Source organism: Gorilla gorilla, chromosome 6, assembly GCF_029281585.2.
Source record: "Gorilla gorilla gorilla isolate KB3781 chromosome 6, NHGRI_mGorGor1-v2.1_pri, whole genome shotgun sequence".
Classification (NCBI taxonomy): domain Eukaryota; kingdom Metazoa; phylum Chordata; class Mammalia; order Primates; family Hominidae; genus Gorilla; species Gorilla gorilla.
This window is the reverse complement of record NC_073230.2, coordinates 64,803,591-64,819,780: the sequence shown is the minus strand read 5'-3', so window position 1 is coordinate 64,819,780 and position 16,190 is coordinate 64,803,591. Positions and strand designations below refer to the sequence as shown.

Sequence of the window (16,190 nt, the reverse complement as noted above, 5' to 3'; positions counted from 1 at the left end):
GTGTGGCCTGTGGGCATGAATGGTGGTGAGTGGGGGCGACATGCCCTCAATGGAAGCGGCCACAATTCCTGCTAAATGGCCCCAAACCCTGTCCTGCAGTCGTTTTACCAAAGCCACCACCAAGATTCATGATAGTGGCTCAGGGGTCACTGCCCACTGACCACAAGGACACCACCTGGAGGCTGAGGGTTAGGGGGCCAGTAGCACATCCTGGGCACAGAGAGTAACATGGTCACCACAGGTGAACTGAACTCTGGTGACCTTCCCTGGTTTCAGATACAAGCAAAAGAAAAAAGAATTTCTGCAGAGAAAAAGCCTCTTTTCTTTCCACCAGCACCAACTGTTACACATTGCTGTTTGTGGCAGTGAGTCTTGTGTCTGTTCCAAATCTGGTTCCTTCTCTTGGTCCTGCCCTTCAGAAAATGAAAAAGAAAATCTTGCAGAGAAAGATATCCTCGGTGAAAATGAACTAGACTGACCTGGACCACATTTTGAGAAGCCATTTCATATTCTGGGAGTGCTACAGCATCAAGTAAGGCCTTTGGGGAACAGAGGGTCCTAGAAGAAGTGGGGAATCTAGAGGGATGGAGGCATCTGAGGGGCAATGGGGAGACATCAGGGCAAAGGTAGGGGTCTTAGAGAAGAGGGTGACAGCCCAGGACATTTCCTGGAGTTCTAACTTTGGGAAGGGTCTGCAGTGAGGCCTAAAATAGGGAGTTTTTCAGGAGAGCCCAGGGGGCTCTGAACACCTCTGCTCCTTCCATGAGGACAAGAAGACACTGCACCCAGATTTCTACCTTAAAGCACTGCTCACAGTGCTTGATTGATGGGACAAGGATGCAGAGGGAGACCCCAGGCCAGGGATCCTGCTGCCTGACACTGCCTGGCTTCCCCGGCCCAAGGTTCTGGCTCCCACAGAAAAACTCAGCTCCTTCCAGCAGGAGGCACAGGCAGGTCCCTGCAGAACACACCAACCATGCCCTGCCTGAGAGGTGGTGTCCCATGGCAGAGGCTGAGGCTCAGGGCCAGGATTGTGGGCAGACTGGGCCACGACTTGTCTTGCAAGAGCCCAGGAAAGCCCCAAATTCTTAGGGGACCCCTTCTTCCAGAGGCCATATTCTGCTGAGATGAGTCCAACCCTACGAGGAGCTGAAGGATCTTGTCTAATCCAGCCTCATGTGTGTGTGGGGGTCTCACTCTATGCAGAGGGGTCCCTAGCACTACAGACTGAGCTCCCAGTAGGACACTGGCTTCCAGCCTTGAAGGGCCAGGTCCTTTCGTGTCTGCTGTCCCCACAGACCCCCTTCGGGCTTATCCTGAGGCTCTGGGACATCTGTCTTCTGGAGGATGAGCATATGCTCACAGCCAGGACATACATGGTATTCAAGGTGCACAGAATCTTGCCCCATGTGCCTGAGGGAGCTGTGGGGAACATGCGGGACAGATCCCGACTGTCCTGAGGGTAGCGCCCACACTGGGGTTCAGCCTTGCAAGAACCAGATGGGCTGGGTGGAAAAGCTGACCAAGTCTGCTTGCCTTTCAGCCAAATCTGTGGCATTCCCCAGGAAGGCCCCTTGCCTGGAGCAAGTGTCCCTGGTGCCCAGGACTCTGCGGGCATCCATCAGCACAAAGACCCTCTCCAAGGGGGATGGGCTGGCCCTCTCAGGACCACCAGCCGGTGGGTCATCCCCCACCCTCACCCAGAACCCAGGGCAGAACCTAGGCACAGAACCCAGGGGAGTAGGCTGCTCTCTGGTGGCCCCAGGGTCTCAGGGTCTGGCCAGTCTGTCCCTGGCTCAGGACACATGCCTGGGAATCAGGGTTACTCCTCTGCTCTTGCATCTCCTGGGTAAACCAATAATGGCCCCCGGCCCACCCCCGCCACCCCGCTGATGCCTCAACGTTCACATCCATGGAAAAGGTGCCGGTGAGGGTGACCTTTCCAGGAAGCCACAGCCCATGCCCACCCCTGCAAAGCTCCGAAGTCGTGCGCCGGCGGGCCAGGCAGCAGATACTCCCAAGAGCGGCTGAACTGCGCTCCGGTTGGAGAGGGCAGAGGGCAGCAGCACAATGGACAGCGTCTGGACCTCAGGCCAGTTCCCACAGCAGCTTAGGAAAGCAGGCGGCTCCCTGGGCTGAAGGAGGCGCGATGCTCTGGAAAGACCCCGGGTGCAGGTGGGAGAGGAAACCGAGCTGAGGAGCAGGAGGTGGGGTGAGGATGAGACCTGCCCGATTTGGGCAAAGGCGAGGTGCACTTCGCAGCCACCCTTCTCACTGCCCAGCCCAGACCTGCCCCTCAAGTCCCTCTGCGGACTCGCTCCCCTCAGCCAGGGTTGGCGCAGAATCAGTGTCCAGCATGGCTTTGGAAGCGGAGCGGTGCACACGCCCTGCCCCTCCCTCCGGGGCTGCGCACCACCAGGCACAAGCTAGGATTCTAGTCCGGTAGCCCCGAGACCAACAGCCAGAAGCGGTTAAGAAACTACTACACCCCGCCGAGCGCGGTGGCTCACGCTTGTAATCCTACCACTTTGAGAGGTCCTTAGGTCAAGAGTTCGAGACTAGCCTGGCCAACATGGTGAAACCCCCGTCTGTACTAAAAATACAAAACTTAGCCGGGCGTGGTGGCGGGCACTTGTAATCCCAGCTACTCGAGAGGCTGAGGTGAGAGAATCGCTTGAAGCCGGTAGGCAGAGGTTGCAGTGAGCCGAGATCGCGCCATTGCACTACAGCCTGGGCGACAAGAGCAAAACTCCAACTCAAAAAAAAAGAAAAAAAGAAAAGAAAAAAAAACAAAAAGCAAAAACACTGCTACTCCCAGTATGCCTGGTGAGGAGCGCACCGCACTGCCCCGCCCTGAAGGTACCAACTCTATCCGCAATCCCCAATCCCAATGCATGTTTGGGATTGTAGTCCGGCAACCTGTGACCAACGGCCGGAAGTGGCTAGGAGACTACTTCTCCCAGCATGCCTGGCGAGGCGCACACCGCGCTGGCCCTCTCTCCTGGGACACGCACCGCCTCCAATCCTGGTTTATGCTGGGATTGTAGTCAGGCAGCCCTGTGAGCAAGTAAGAGACTACAGCTGCGAGCGAATAAGAGACTACAGCTCTCAGATACAGATACATCGAGCAGAGGTCCCTCCTCCTCCGCGTCCCTCCAGGCGTCCCGTGTAGTTTGGCCGTGGGTAGGGGAGCTTGGCTGTTTCCAAACCTTTCCTGCCTGTCAGGAGACAGCTTGAGCAGGGCCACTGGTCTCACATGGTAATTGTGACATCTCGTTCCCCAGCATTCCTGCTTCAGGACTTGTTTTGAAAGCTTGATTTCCCGCAGACCAGCAAGTGGTCGCCTCTTATAGTCTATTCAGTAGGGTTGCCATAGTAACGCTTGTCCTCCCGGAACTTGGCGCACCCCTAGTTTCCCTTCCTGCCTCTCCCCTCGGCCCTGCGCCTTCTTCTCGCCCATCCGTTTCCATGCCCCTTCGGACGTGCTCAGTGCAGCCCTTCCCTATGGCTGGGACTTAAGGCCCACGGGCCTGGCAGTTCTCTGGCGTCTTTCGATCCCGTGTGGGATGCTCTCTCCTGAGTGTCTGAAACGATCAGTTCACTGCCTGACGTGAAAACACCTAGTCCCTGGTAACCTGACACTTCTATCTCAAGGTCACCTAAATTTAGCTCTATCTATCCAAGCTGTCACAAATCCACCTATGCTCCCCAGGACGCCCCTTGGACCTCGGGTTGGCTGCATGGCCCACACCTGGGTCACGACCCTCACAGGGACGCTCCTGCCACTGTAATAAAAAGGAGAAAATGTCACAGGGAAAAGGTCTGACCCTGCTGCATCCAGTCAGGAAACAGCCACCAGGAAGGGAGCCCCTAAGTCGCTTTGGGAGCAACATCCACCACTTCTCTGCCCCCACCCAGGCTGGTTCCCAGGCCTTCGGGTCCTAGTGTGGACCTCTCGGCCGTAATTAATGCAGGTGCAGGACCAGAGGGCCCCTTGGTCCCTCCCAACACATGAGGGAAGTTTGTGTGGTGAGGTCATGAAAAATGTTCTGCGTACATGTTAATGTAGGTTAGGCCATCCGAAAGACAAAGCAAACCTCAATATTAAGTCATGGGCTAGGATTCTACAAATGAGAAAAATCTTTTATTAATCCTTTTTAAGTATCCGTTTGGACCACTTTTAATAATTTGCTGGTGGAACTTAACCGTGGTAATTCCCTTAATTCATTTTTCCTTTTAGTTTTCAGATTAACTCTTAAGTACTCCACGGCTACATGCTCCTGAAGCTGTCATAGGCACAGCCTCAGATCTGTGCAGGGCGGATGCACAAGAGCAGAATCTCCGTGGACATCTTTCTGGAGCATCAAATTTACTGCAAGATTTTGAAGAAACACATTTAATTGATTTTCAAGGTGAGAAATTAAACCTCGAAAACTAGACTGGAAAGTCATCTACGCCTGAACTATCAGACTTTCTTCAGAAGAAAACTCTAAGGAGAACATATTTTCCGTTATTATAAATGTTACAAATGAGAAATCATAGCAAGTGACCTGAAAATGCTGCCCTGGCAGTTTCCTAAATCACAACATGGCCTGGGTATGGTTTTAGGTGTATTTTCTTTTTGGGGTGTGTTCACCTTTTGGATATAAAAATTGGGGTTTTTGACCACATCTTGTAAGTTTTCTGCTATTAGTAGTTTCTTTACTTTTGTACCATATTTAATTTTTCTGTGTCTTCCTCTTCTTCTCAGACTCAGTCACTCCACAAGTCTCTAAAGGCTCTGTTCATTTTCTTCAAACGTGTTTCATGTTGGATGATTTCTATTGCTGTCTTCTGTTTCTACTCTGTGGATAAGCTCAAGGGTGTGTGTGTGTGTGTGTGTGTGTGTGTGTACGTGTTTTCCATTTCATTATTTTTCTATTTGGTTCTTCTTATAATTTTCATTTCTCTGCTGAGGTTCCACATCAGTTAATTCATTATGAGAATATTTTCCTTTACTCTCATGAACATACTCATAAGAGCTGATTTTAAATCCTTGTCTGCTGATCTGATTACATCATGTTGCTTTTTATCTTGTGTGTACATTACATTTTCATCTTTCTTCACACATTTCATGAATTTTAATGTGTTCTATGAGTTTCTGGTAGTTATAGAGACTCTAAATTCTGCTGTATTCTTTTGAAGAGCACTGTTATTATTTGAAGAAGGGGTTAATTTGGCTGGATTCAAACTGCAATACCTGTCTCTCCTGCAGTGGGCACAGCTGAAATCCTCATTCAGTTCTTATGCACATATATGTATTTTATATAGATGTGTGATTCTATGTAACTGTATATAATATATTATGCAGATTTTATCACAGTTACGTGTGAGAGTGTTAGTTCAACAATACTCCAGTATTACTGGAAGCCAGAACCTTAGTTTTGTTTGCATACTGGATTTTATATAAATGAAATAATATAGTATGGATACTTTTACACCTACTTTCTTTTACATGTCATTATGTTTGTGATATTCATCTTTGCTGTTGCAGATTGCTATAATTTGTACATTTTAAAAAGCATTGTTTACACTGTGGTAAAATATACATAAAATTAACCACTTTAACCATTTTTAAGTGTGAAGTGTGCAGGAATTAAATACATTCACATTGTTTTGCAACCACCATCCCCATCTGTAGGGAACATTTTTTATCTTGCAAAACTGAGTCTCTGTGCTGATTAAACAACAGCTCCCAGTTACCCTCCCTCTAGCCCATAGGAACCACTCTTCTACTTTGTGTTTCTATGAATTTAATTACCCTAAATACCTCACGTGAGTGGAATCATACAGTGTTTGTCATTTTGTGACTGGTTTATTGTACTTAGCACAATGTCCTTAAGGTTCATCTATGTTGTAGCATGTATCAGAATTTTCTTACTTTTGCTAAGTGAATAATATTCCACTGCATGTAAAAACACATTTTGTTTATCTATGTATTTATTGATGTTGATGATTCAAGGAAAGCTTTGGTTGTTTCACCTTTTGGCTATTGTGAATAATGCTGCTAGGAACCTAGGTGTATGTATATCTCTTTGTGTGCCTGCTTTCATATCTTTTTGAGTATATCCCAGAAGCAAGATTGCTGGATTATAAGGTAATTATAAGTGTAATTTTATTTGTTTGTTTGTTTGTTTTTCTGAGATGGAGTCTTGCTCTGTTGCTCAGGCTGGAGTGCAGTGGTGTGATCTCAGCTCACTGCAACCTCCGCCTCCTGGGTTCAAGTGATTCTTCTGCCTCAGCCTCCTGAGTAGCTGGGATTACAGGCGTGCACCACCACGCCTGGCTAATTTTTTTGTATTTTTATTAGAGACGGGGTTTCACCATGTTGGCCAGGCTGGTCTCAAACTCCTGAACTCGTGATCCACCCACCTCGGTCTCCCAAAGTGCTGGGATTACAGGCGTAAGCCACTGTGCTTGGTGATTTTCATGGCAGGTGCGACATTGTACATGCCCACCAATAGCTTACTAGGTTTCTAATCACTCCACATCCTCATCAACACCGTTATTTTCTATTTTTTGATAGTGGCTATCCTAATGGATGTGAAGGGATAGCTCATTGTAGGCTTGATTTGCATTTTGCTAATAATTAGTTCTCTCGAGTATCTTTTCATATGCTTTTTGGCCATTTTACACCATCTTTAAAAAATGTCTGTTCAAGTCCTTTGCCCATTTTTGAATGAAGTAGTTTTTTTTTGTTGTTTAGTTATAGCAGTTCTTTATATATTCCAGATATTAATCTCTTATCAGATGTATGATGTGCAAATATTTTCCCATGCTGTGCATTGCTTTGTAATATTGTTGATAATATCCTTTAATGTGTAAAAGTTTTATTTTATTTTCATAAAGTCCAATTTGTCTTTATTTTTCTCTTGTTGCTTGTGCTTTGTGTGTCCTATCCCAGAAATCATTGCCAAATACAATGTCAAGATGTTTTCTACCTGTATTTTCTTCAAGAATTTTGTAGTTTAAGCTCTTACATTTAGGTCTTTGATCCATTTTTATTTGTTTATGGTGTAGGGTAAAGAACCAAATGCATAATTTTGCATGTATGGATACCCAACTTCCCCAGCACCAATTGTTGCAAAGACAGTCCTTTCCCATTCAATGATCTTTACATCCCCATCAAATATCATTTGACCATATAAATGAGGGGTTATTTATAAGCTGTTTGCTATTCTGTTTGTCCATATGTGTGTCTCTATGCCAGTAACACACTATTTTGGAACTCTGTAGTAGGTTTTGAAATGAGTAAGTATGAATTTTCTAACAGCGCTCTTCTTTTTCAAGATTGTTTTGACTATTCAGGGTCCCATGAGATTCCATATGAAATGTAGGCAGGATTTCTCTATTACTGCAAAAGAGTCTTTGGGATTTTTACCTTCTTGGTTACTTCCTAAGGATTTTATTCTTTTGGATGCTATTGTAAGTGGGATTGTTTGCTTAGTTTCCTTTTCAGATTATTCATTATTACTGTGTAGAAACACAAGCGATTTTTGTATGTCGATTTTGTATGCTGCTACTCTGCTGAATTTATTAGTTGTAATACGTTTTGTGTGAATGCGTTAAATCTCTAGAGTTTTCCACATAAATTATATTATCAGTAAGCAGGGTTAATTTTACCTCTACCATTCCGATTTGGATGCGGTTTATTTCTTTTTAATTCTTAATTGCTCTAACTAGAACTTTTAATACTATGGAGAATAGAAATGGCAAAAGAAGGCACATTTGCCTTGTTCCTGAGCTTAGAGGAAAAGCTTTCTGTCTTTTTTATTAATCTCAATCTCTATAACATTTATTTATTTCATTTTCTTGTTTAATTGCATTAGGTCTTTTACCCTGAAGGACATTGTTTGCTGTTGGTTTTTAATATTGGATTTCACGATGATAGTGTTTTTTTATCCTAATTTGTTGAGTGTTTTCACCATGAAAAAATTTTGAATTTTACAAAATCTTTTTTTTCTGTATCCAGGAGGTGATCATTTTTTCCTTTCTTTTTTAAATGTGTATGTGTTGACCAATTTTTGTATGTTAAAAACATTCATATGCCAAAACAGGCTTGCATTCCAAGAATAAACCCCACTTGGTCCTAGTGTATAATCTTTCTAATATGCTGCTGAATTTTGTTTGCTATAATTTTGCTGAGGAGTTTTGCATTGGCGTTTCTTTAGGAACAAATAATCTGTAGTTTTCTGTAGTATCTTTGTTTGGCTTTGGTATAGGGTAGTGCTGGCATCACGGAATGGGATTAAAACTGATCTCTCTCTCTTGTTTTTTTTTTTTTTGTTTTTTTTTTTTGACAGAGTCTCGGTCTGTTACCCAGGCTGGAGTGCAGTGTCATGATCTTGGCTCACTGCAACCTCCACCTCCCGGGTTCAAGCAATTCCCCTGCTTCAACCTCCCGAGTAGCTGAGATTACAGGTGCCTGCCACCACACCTGGCTAATTTTTGTATTTTTAGTAGAGATGGGGTTTAACCGTGTTGGCCAGGCTTGTCTTGAACTCCTGACCTCAGGTGATCCACCTGCCTCAGCCTCCCAAAGTGCAGGGATTACAGACATAAGCCACTGCTTTTCTTTTTCTTTTTCTTTTCTGTTGACTTCTACCACTTTGCTATTTGTGTTTGGTATACCTTACAGCTTTTTACTTGATATTTTCTACATTACTTTCTTCTTTTGTGTTTGTTTGGTTTCTTTTAGTGAAACATTTTAACCTTTATTTTTCTTTGTGTATATTCTATAGCTTTTCTTTGTGATTACCGTAGTGGAGATGACATTTAACATCTGAATTTATTTATTTTAATTGCTACATGATACTACATTCAATTACGTAAACATAGTATAATTTTTAATTCTGTTCTACATTTGATAGTCCTCATTGGGATACTTAATATATTTTGTTTTTTAGATAAGTATTAAAATTACATGAACATTGAGTGGAAAGTACAGAGTTTCCATGTATTCTCTCCCCCTACCCAGCTTCTCCTCTATTATTAACATCTCGCATCAGTGTTGTGCATTTGTTTACTGTTAATGAACTAATATAGAGAAGTTATTATTGGGTGGGAAGTGGGTGAGGAATAAAAGACTACAAAGTGGATGCAGTGTATACAGCTTGGGTGATGGGTGCACCAAAATCTCACAAATCACCACTAAAAACGTACATCTCCAAACACCACCTGTTTTCCAGTCACCTATGGAAATAAATTTTGAAAAAGAAAGTGCTATTAACTAAAATTCATAGTTTGCATTATGATTCATGTCTTCTGTTTTACATTCTGTGGATTTTGACAAAAGCATAATGACATAACACGTATTCACCATCACTGCATTATAAAGAGTAGTTTTATTGTCTTAAAATATTCGCTGTCCTCCACCTATTCACCACTCCCTTCTTCCTCTCAAACTTCTGGTAACCACAGATCTTTTTTCTCTCTGCATGGTTTTGCCTTGCACAGAATGTCAAATGGTTGGAATCATATAGTATGTAGCCTTTTCAGACTGGCTTCTTTTACTTAGCCATGTGCATTTAAGGTTCTTCATGTCTTTTCAAGGCTGGACGCTCATTTCTTTATCAGTGAATGATGTTCTGTTGTATGGTTGCGCCAGTTAGTTTATTCATTTGCCTATTGAAAGGGATCTTAGTCTGTTGCATGTTTTGGCAATTACATATGAAGCCGCTCTATATTCATTTACGGATTTTTGTGTAGATGCAAGTTTTCACCTCTTTTGAATGAAGGCCAGTAAGTATGATTGCTGGATTGTATGTAAGTGTATATTTAGCTCTGTAAGAAACTGGCAAACTGTCTTCCAAACTGGTCACAGCACTTTGCATATTCACCAGCAATAAATGAGAGCTCTTGTTACTCTACATCATCACCAGCATTTAGTGTAGTGAGTGTTTGGGATTTTAGCTATACCAATATGTGTGTGGCAGTATGTCATTGCTATTTTAAATTTTAATGCCCTAATGGTATACGGTGCTGAGCATCTTTTTGCCTGCTTATTTGCCATGCTTATATGTTCTTTAGAAAGGTATATTTTTGGACCTTTTGCTATTTTATATTGGGTTGTTAATTTCTTATTCTTGAGTTTTAAGAGTATTTTTTCTTTTTGCATATTTTGGATACCAGTCTTTTATTAGTTATATGTTTTGCAAATCGTTTCTCCCATTCTGTGACTTGTCTTTTTATTCTTTTAACAGTGTCTTTTGTAGTGAAGAAAACTTATTTTTAATATAGTCCAACTTAGCAGTTTTTTTCTTTCATCAATTATGTTTTTGGTGTTGTATTAAAGGAGGCAAACCCAAGGTAATTGAGATTCTGCTCTATGTTATCTTCCAGGAGTGTTGTAGTTCTTCATTTTATATAGGTCTGTGATCCATTTTGAGTAATCTTTGTAAAAGTTGTAAAGTCTGGGTTTGGGGATTTTTTCCCCATTTTTTCCATCATGTATGTGGATGTCCAGTTTTTCCAGGACTGCTTGTTGAAAAATCATTTTTTCTCAATCAAATTGCCTTTGCTCTTTCCCCAAAGATAAGCTGACTATATTAGTGTGGGTCAATTTCTGAGCTTTCTCTTTTTTTTCCATTGATCTGTTTCTCTAGTCTTTGACCATTATCACATTGCTTTCATTACTGTAGCTTTACAGTAGTTCTTAAAGCTGGATAGTGTCATTCCTTTAACTGTTCTTTTAAATATTTTCTTGACTATTCTTGGTCCTTTGCCTTTCCATTTAAACTCTATAATCAGTGTGTCAATATACACAAACTAACTTTGTGTAATTTTGATTGGGATTGCATTGAATATGCTGATGAAGTTGGGAAATACTGATATTTTAACAAGGTTTAATCTTTCTATTCTTGATTGTGGATTATCACTCTAGTTATTTAGATCTTTGACATTTTAAAACACAGTTTTCTTCATATAGATCTTACATTAATTTTGTTAGATTTGTAACTAAGTGTTTTATTGTTATTGGTGCTAGTGTAAACGCCATTGTGTTAATTAAAAATTCTAATTATATTACTAGTATGTAGAAAAGCAACTGATGGTTTTATATTAATCTTGCATTCTGCAAAGTTGCTATAATTGCTGATTATAGTTGGTTATTCTAAAAGTTTTGTTTTGTGATCCTTTGGGATTTCTGCATAGGCAATTATATCATCCGTGAAAAAAGGCAGTTTTATTTTTTCTTTTCCAATCTATGTACCTTTTCTTTTCTTGTCTTATTGCATTAACTAGGCCTTATAGTATGATGTTGTATAAAAATGGTGACAGGAAACATATTTGCCTTGCTCCTGATCTTAGCAGGAAGGCAGCTAATGTTTCAACATTTAGTATGAGCATAGATGCAGGGTTTTTGTAGATATTCTTTGTTAAATAAAAGAAGCTTCCCTCTATTTCTAGTTTTCAGAGAGTTTTTCTGATGAATAGGTTTTGATTTTGTCAAATGATTTTTCTGCATGTACAAATAAGGTCATATAATTTTTCTTTAACATATTAATATGATGAACTAATTAATTTCTTTTCTTTTGTAAATATAAACAGAATCTTGCTATGTTGCCCAGGCTTGTCTTGAACTTCTTTCTTCAAGTGATTTTCCTGCCTTGGCCTTCTAATAGACTGGGGTTGCAAGTATGAGCCACCACACCCAGCCTAATTTATTTTCAAATGTTGTACCCACCTTGTTTGCCTGTAATGAATCTCACTGGGTTGTGTTATATAATTCTTTTTATACATTTTTAGCTTTGGTTTCCTATTTTATTGAGGGTTTTTACATCTTTGTTCGTGTGAGATATTGTTCTGTTTTCTTCTTCTTCTTGTAATACCTTTGTCTGTATTTGGTATTATGGTACTGACAGCCTCAGAGAATGAGTTTGAAAGTATTCACTCTGCATCTGTTTTCTGAAGAGACTGTAGATAATTGGGACAATTTCTTCCTTAAATGTTTGGTATACTTTACTAGTGGTTCATAGTATTTCCTTATTTTTATTTAATCACTCCTAGGATCAGTAATGATAACTCCTCTTTCACTTCTGGCATTAACATTGTGTCTTCTCTCTTCTTCAACCAAAATTAATAAGAAACATTTTTAAAAGTAAAGGCCATTTTTGATAAATTATCTAATTTCTCATTATATGCAATTGTAGGTACATAGGAAGTACATGGAATCAGATGTTTGCCATAGCTTGCTAACGAATTCTCTCCTGCATCAAGATGGCATGCCTCTCAACAGGACACTCTTAGGAGGCTGAAATGTGTTAAAATTAGTATGTGATATGTTTTTGGTGAAGAGCCATCTGACTCTCAACTGTACATGGTAGCCTTAATGCACATCTTGGTAGAAAAGGGCTGCATCTCAGAGGCTGCCAGCCAAGCCATATAGGCCAAGGGAAGTCTGAGTCCATTATTCATTTTATCAATCTGTTGTAGTGAACAGCTAGATTATTATGAACATTGTACACATTTTACCATATTCCTTTGCTCTTCCTAGGGCATTTGTTCCAGGATTCTTCTTGGATACCAAAATGCATGGATACATAAGTTCCTTTTATAAAGTGGCATAGTATTTACATATAACCAATGCATATTCTCCTGCATACTTTAAATAATCTCTAGATTACTTGTAATACCTAAATTGTTATGCATTATTGTTTAAGAAATAACATAAAGAAAAACGTCTGTACATGTTTAGTAGAGATGCTTTATAAGAAATATTTTTGATTTACATCTTTTGAATCCAGGATTGCAGAAACCGTGAATGAGGAGGGCCGCCTCTATCTATGTTTGGAGTCTGTGAATATGAACTCTTCCTATGTTGGTAAATGGAAATTTCTTTCACCAAATGGCTGAACTGCTTTTTCACTGGCATGTTCAAAAAACTTACAAGAAGAAGGACAAGAACTGAGAAAGAGAAAGGATAAGAATTGAACATCGGTGGGAGGCTGAGACAGGTGGATCACTTGAGGTCAGGAGAGCGAGACCAGCCTGGCCAACGTGGTGAAACCCCGTCTCTACTAAAAGTACAAAAAGTAGCTGGGCATGGCAGTGGGCACCTGTAATCCCAGCTACTGGGAAGGCTTAGGCAGGAGAATCACTTGAATTCAGGAGGTGGACGTTGCAGTGAGCCGAGGTGGCACCACTGCACTCTAGCTCGGGCGACAGAGGGAGACTCCATCCAAAAAACAAAACAAAAAAAACGAAACAAAAAACATTGGCAAGTGGCACATTTTCACAAACTAGAAGAGTGGAATTGTAACAAGCACTCTGATAGAAAGTCATGGTTCTTTCCTGCAACTGTCTTTTAAAAATACTGCGACTTTCAGAAAAGAAAAAAAAGATATAATAGGTTATAAATTCATTAGAGAAGAGAGAAAATAAATAATCCCCAGAAGTAAATTGTCAGCCAGTTTCAAGGTAAAATGTAGACACATTATCCTTGATCTTTCTGAATAATTTTACAGCTTAGGGTATAGGAGCTTCTATCACTGCAGAACCAGGGTCACCTGTGGAAAGTCCCTGGTGAAGTCAGCTCCCTTCCAGCCTGTTCCTCAGGTCCAGCAGTAATGAGTTGTTCTTCCTCCAAGTCATTCCGTTCATTGGCAGGAAACCCTGATATTTTGGATAGTAGTTGCTTTTGATCTTAGATTTTAACAGAAACTCTTGATGAAAAGTCTTCAAGACTTACAAGCATGACCCTCACTTCAGTCAGTCAGTCTGCCCCAGAGGTCCTTGATTCAATGTATAGAGATGGGCATTTTGAGCATGTCCTTAAGGCTGAGGTGCAGCCCTATGGCACATACTCATTCTGAAAGAAGCCCAAGTCCCACCCTGAGCTCTCTGTCTCCCATGTGTGGGCTTATCAGGGAAGACAGAAGCCCAGAGACCCCTGCACTTGGGGATCGGCCATAGGAGCTGCTTCCTGGGTGGGGAGATGGGAGCTAGCAGCTCAGAATGGGGCCATAAGGTAAGTTCCAAACAGCTGTGTCACAGAGTGTGTCAGCAGAACTTTGTGACATCAGTTGCAAAGAGAGGGAGCATGTGAAGGACAAAGCCCTGAGTGATGGCATAGCCCATTCCGGGGAAGGGAAGAAATTAGCATCCTGAGATTATAATATAGATAACCAATGTGCAACAACTACAATAACAAAAATTTAACTGCCAAAGAAAATTAGGAATATAGAGCATCTCAGAAAAAACTTGGTTTATGTTAGCTACTTCTACAAAACCATATAGATAATTTTTTTGTTTTCTTTTGTTTTGTTTTTTGAGATGGAGTCTTGCTGTGTCGCTCAGGCTGGAGTGCAGTGGTGCGATCTCAGCTCACTGCAACCTCCGCCTCCCGGGTTCAAGCAATTCTCTGCCTTAGCCTCCCGAGTAGTTGGGATTACAGGCACCCACCACCACACCTGGCTAATTTTTGTATTTTTAGTAGAGATGGGGTTTCACCATCTTGGCCAGGCTGGTCTTGAACTGCTGACTTCGTGATCCACCTGCCTCGGCCTCCCAAACTGCTGAGATTACAGGCATGAGCCACCACACCCGACCAGAACCATATTTTTTAAAGTAAATATTAACATCAATTTTGAAAACATAACAATTGTAATGAAACTTGGAAAATCTTTAACCAAGGTCAAATTCTAGTAAACATTAAAGTACTAACTTTCCAGGGAATCATTACCAATGTGAGAGATGTGGGAAAGTCTTTTGCCAATGTGGAAACATTATTATCCATCAGAGTATACATATTCAATAGAGGCCTTACAAATGCAATTAATGTGGTGAAACTTTGAGCCAGTCCTCAAAACTTACTCAACAGCAGATAAGTCATGTTGGAAAAAAATCACATACAGATGCAAAATATGTGGGAAAATATTCAGTCAGTCATCAAATATAAATAGACATAAGATAATTCTTATTGGAGAGAAACGGTTGAAACGTAAAACATATGCCAAAGCCTTTCACTGTTACTCAAACCTTACATAACACCAGAGAATCCATACATGAAGAGAAATTCTACAAACGTAATAAGTGTGACAAAGCATTTAACTGATGCTTGTGTCATACTCAACATCAGAAAATTAATACTGGAGAGAAACCCTAAAAATGTAAAGAATGTGGCAAACTTTTAATGTGGGCTCAAACCTTACCACACACACACAAGATTTATGCTAGAGAGACATGCTGCAAGTGTAAAAAATGAGGCAGAACCTTTAACTGGTGTTCACAACTTACCCAACATCAGAGAATTAATACGGGATAGAAACCTTATATATGTAAGGAATTTGGAAAGAACTTTGTCCATATACCTTAGAGAACACTACAGTATTTGCACTGGAGAAACACTTTACAAATGTTGGTAAAATGAATAGTTGGTAGTAAAACCATTAATGTTTTCTCACATCTTAGCAGAGAATTTGTATAGGAGAGAACCCCCTACAAATGTAATAAACATGAAAAAATTTTGTCTAAAATGTACATCTAGGAAACATCAGAGAGTTCATACAGAAAAAAAATCTACAGATGCAATAAATATGGAAAAGTATTCAGTCAAAAATCAAGTCTAAATTAAAATAAGAGGAATCACCCAGCCGGTTGCGGTGGCTCATGTCTGTATTCCCAGCACTTTGGAAGGCTGAGGCGGGCGGATCACCAGGTCAGGAGATTGAGACCATCCTGGCTAACACGGTGAAACCCCGTCTTTGCTAAAAAAAATAATAATAATAAAAAATTAGCCAGGTGTGGTGGCAGGTGCCTGTAGTCCCAGCTACTCGGAAGGCTGAGGCAGGAGAATGGCATGAACCCGGGAGGCGGAGCTTGCAGAGAGCCGAGATCGCACCACTGCACTGCAGCCTGGGCAACAGAGTGAGACTCCATCTCAAAAAAAAAAAAAAAAAAAAAAAAAAAAAAAGGAATCACCCTAGGAAGAACAAGGGTATTAACACTTTTGCAATTTCCTTGAGCCTTGTGTTTTGGAGTGGCCAGTATGTCAATAGCACAAGAATCATAAAACAGAATTGTAGAATCAGGATCTCCTCTACCCTTCCCTGGGGGCCTCTGACATATGACAGGTAACTGGGCTAAAGAATAGAAGCTAACTGGTGTGGTGGCTCACACCTGTAGTCCCAGCTACTTGGGAGGCTGAGGCAGGA

At 41.5% G+C, this 16,190-nt stretch overlaps 1 long non-coding RNA gene across 2 annotated transcripts; it reads left to right on the top strand.

Moving 5' to 3' along the window:
* The first annotated feature begins 2,431 nt into the window (after positions 1-2,431).
* LOC101141296 (uncharacterized) lies at positions 2,432-15,628 on the top strand. 2 transcript variants are annotated; one of them, XR_008681351.2, is made up of 3 exons: positions 2,432-2,661; positions 4,241-4,412; positions 12,783-15,628. It is a non-coding gene; the product is annotated as an uncharacterized lncRNA (long non-coding RNA). The 2 variants fall into 2 exon arrangements; XR_175080.5 differs by lacking the exon at positions 2,432-2,661 and adding an exon at positions 2,671-3,067.
* The last annotated feature ends 562 nt before the right edge of the window (positions 15,629-16,190 follow it).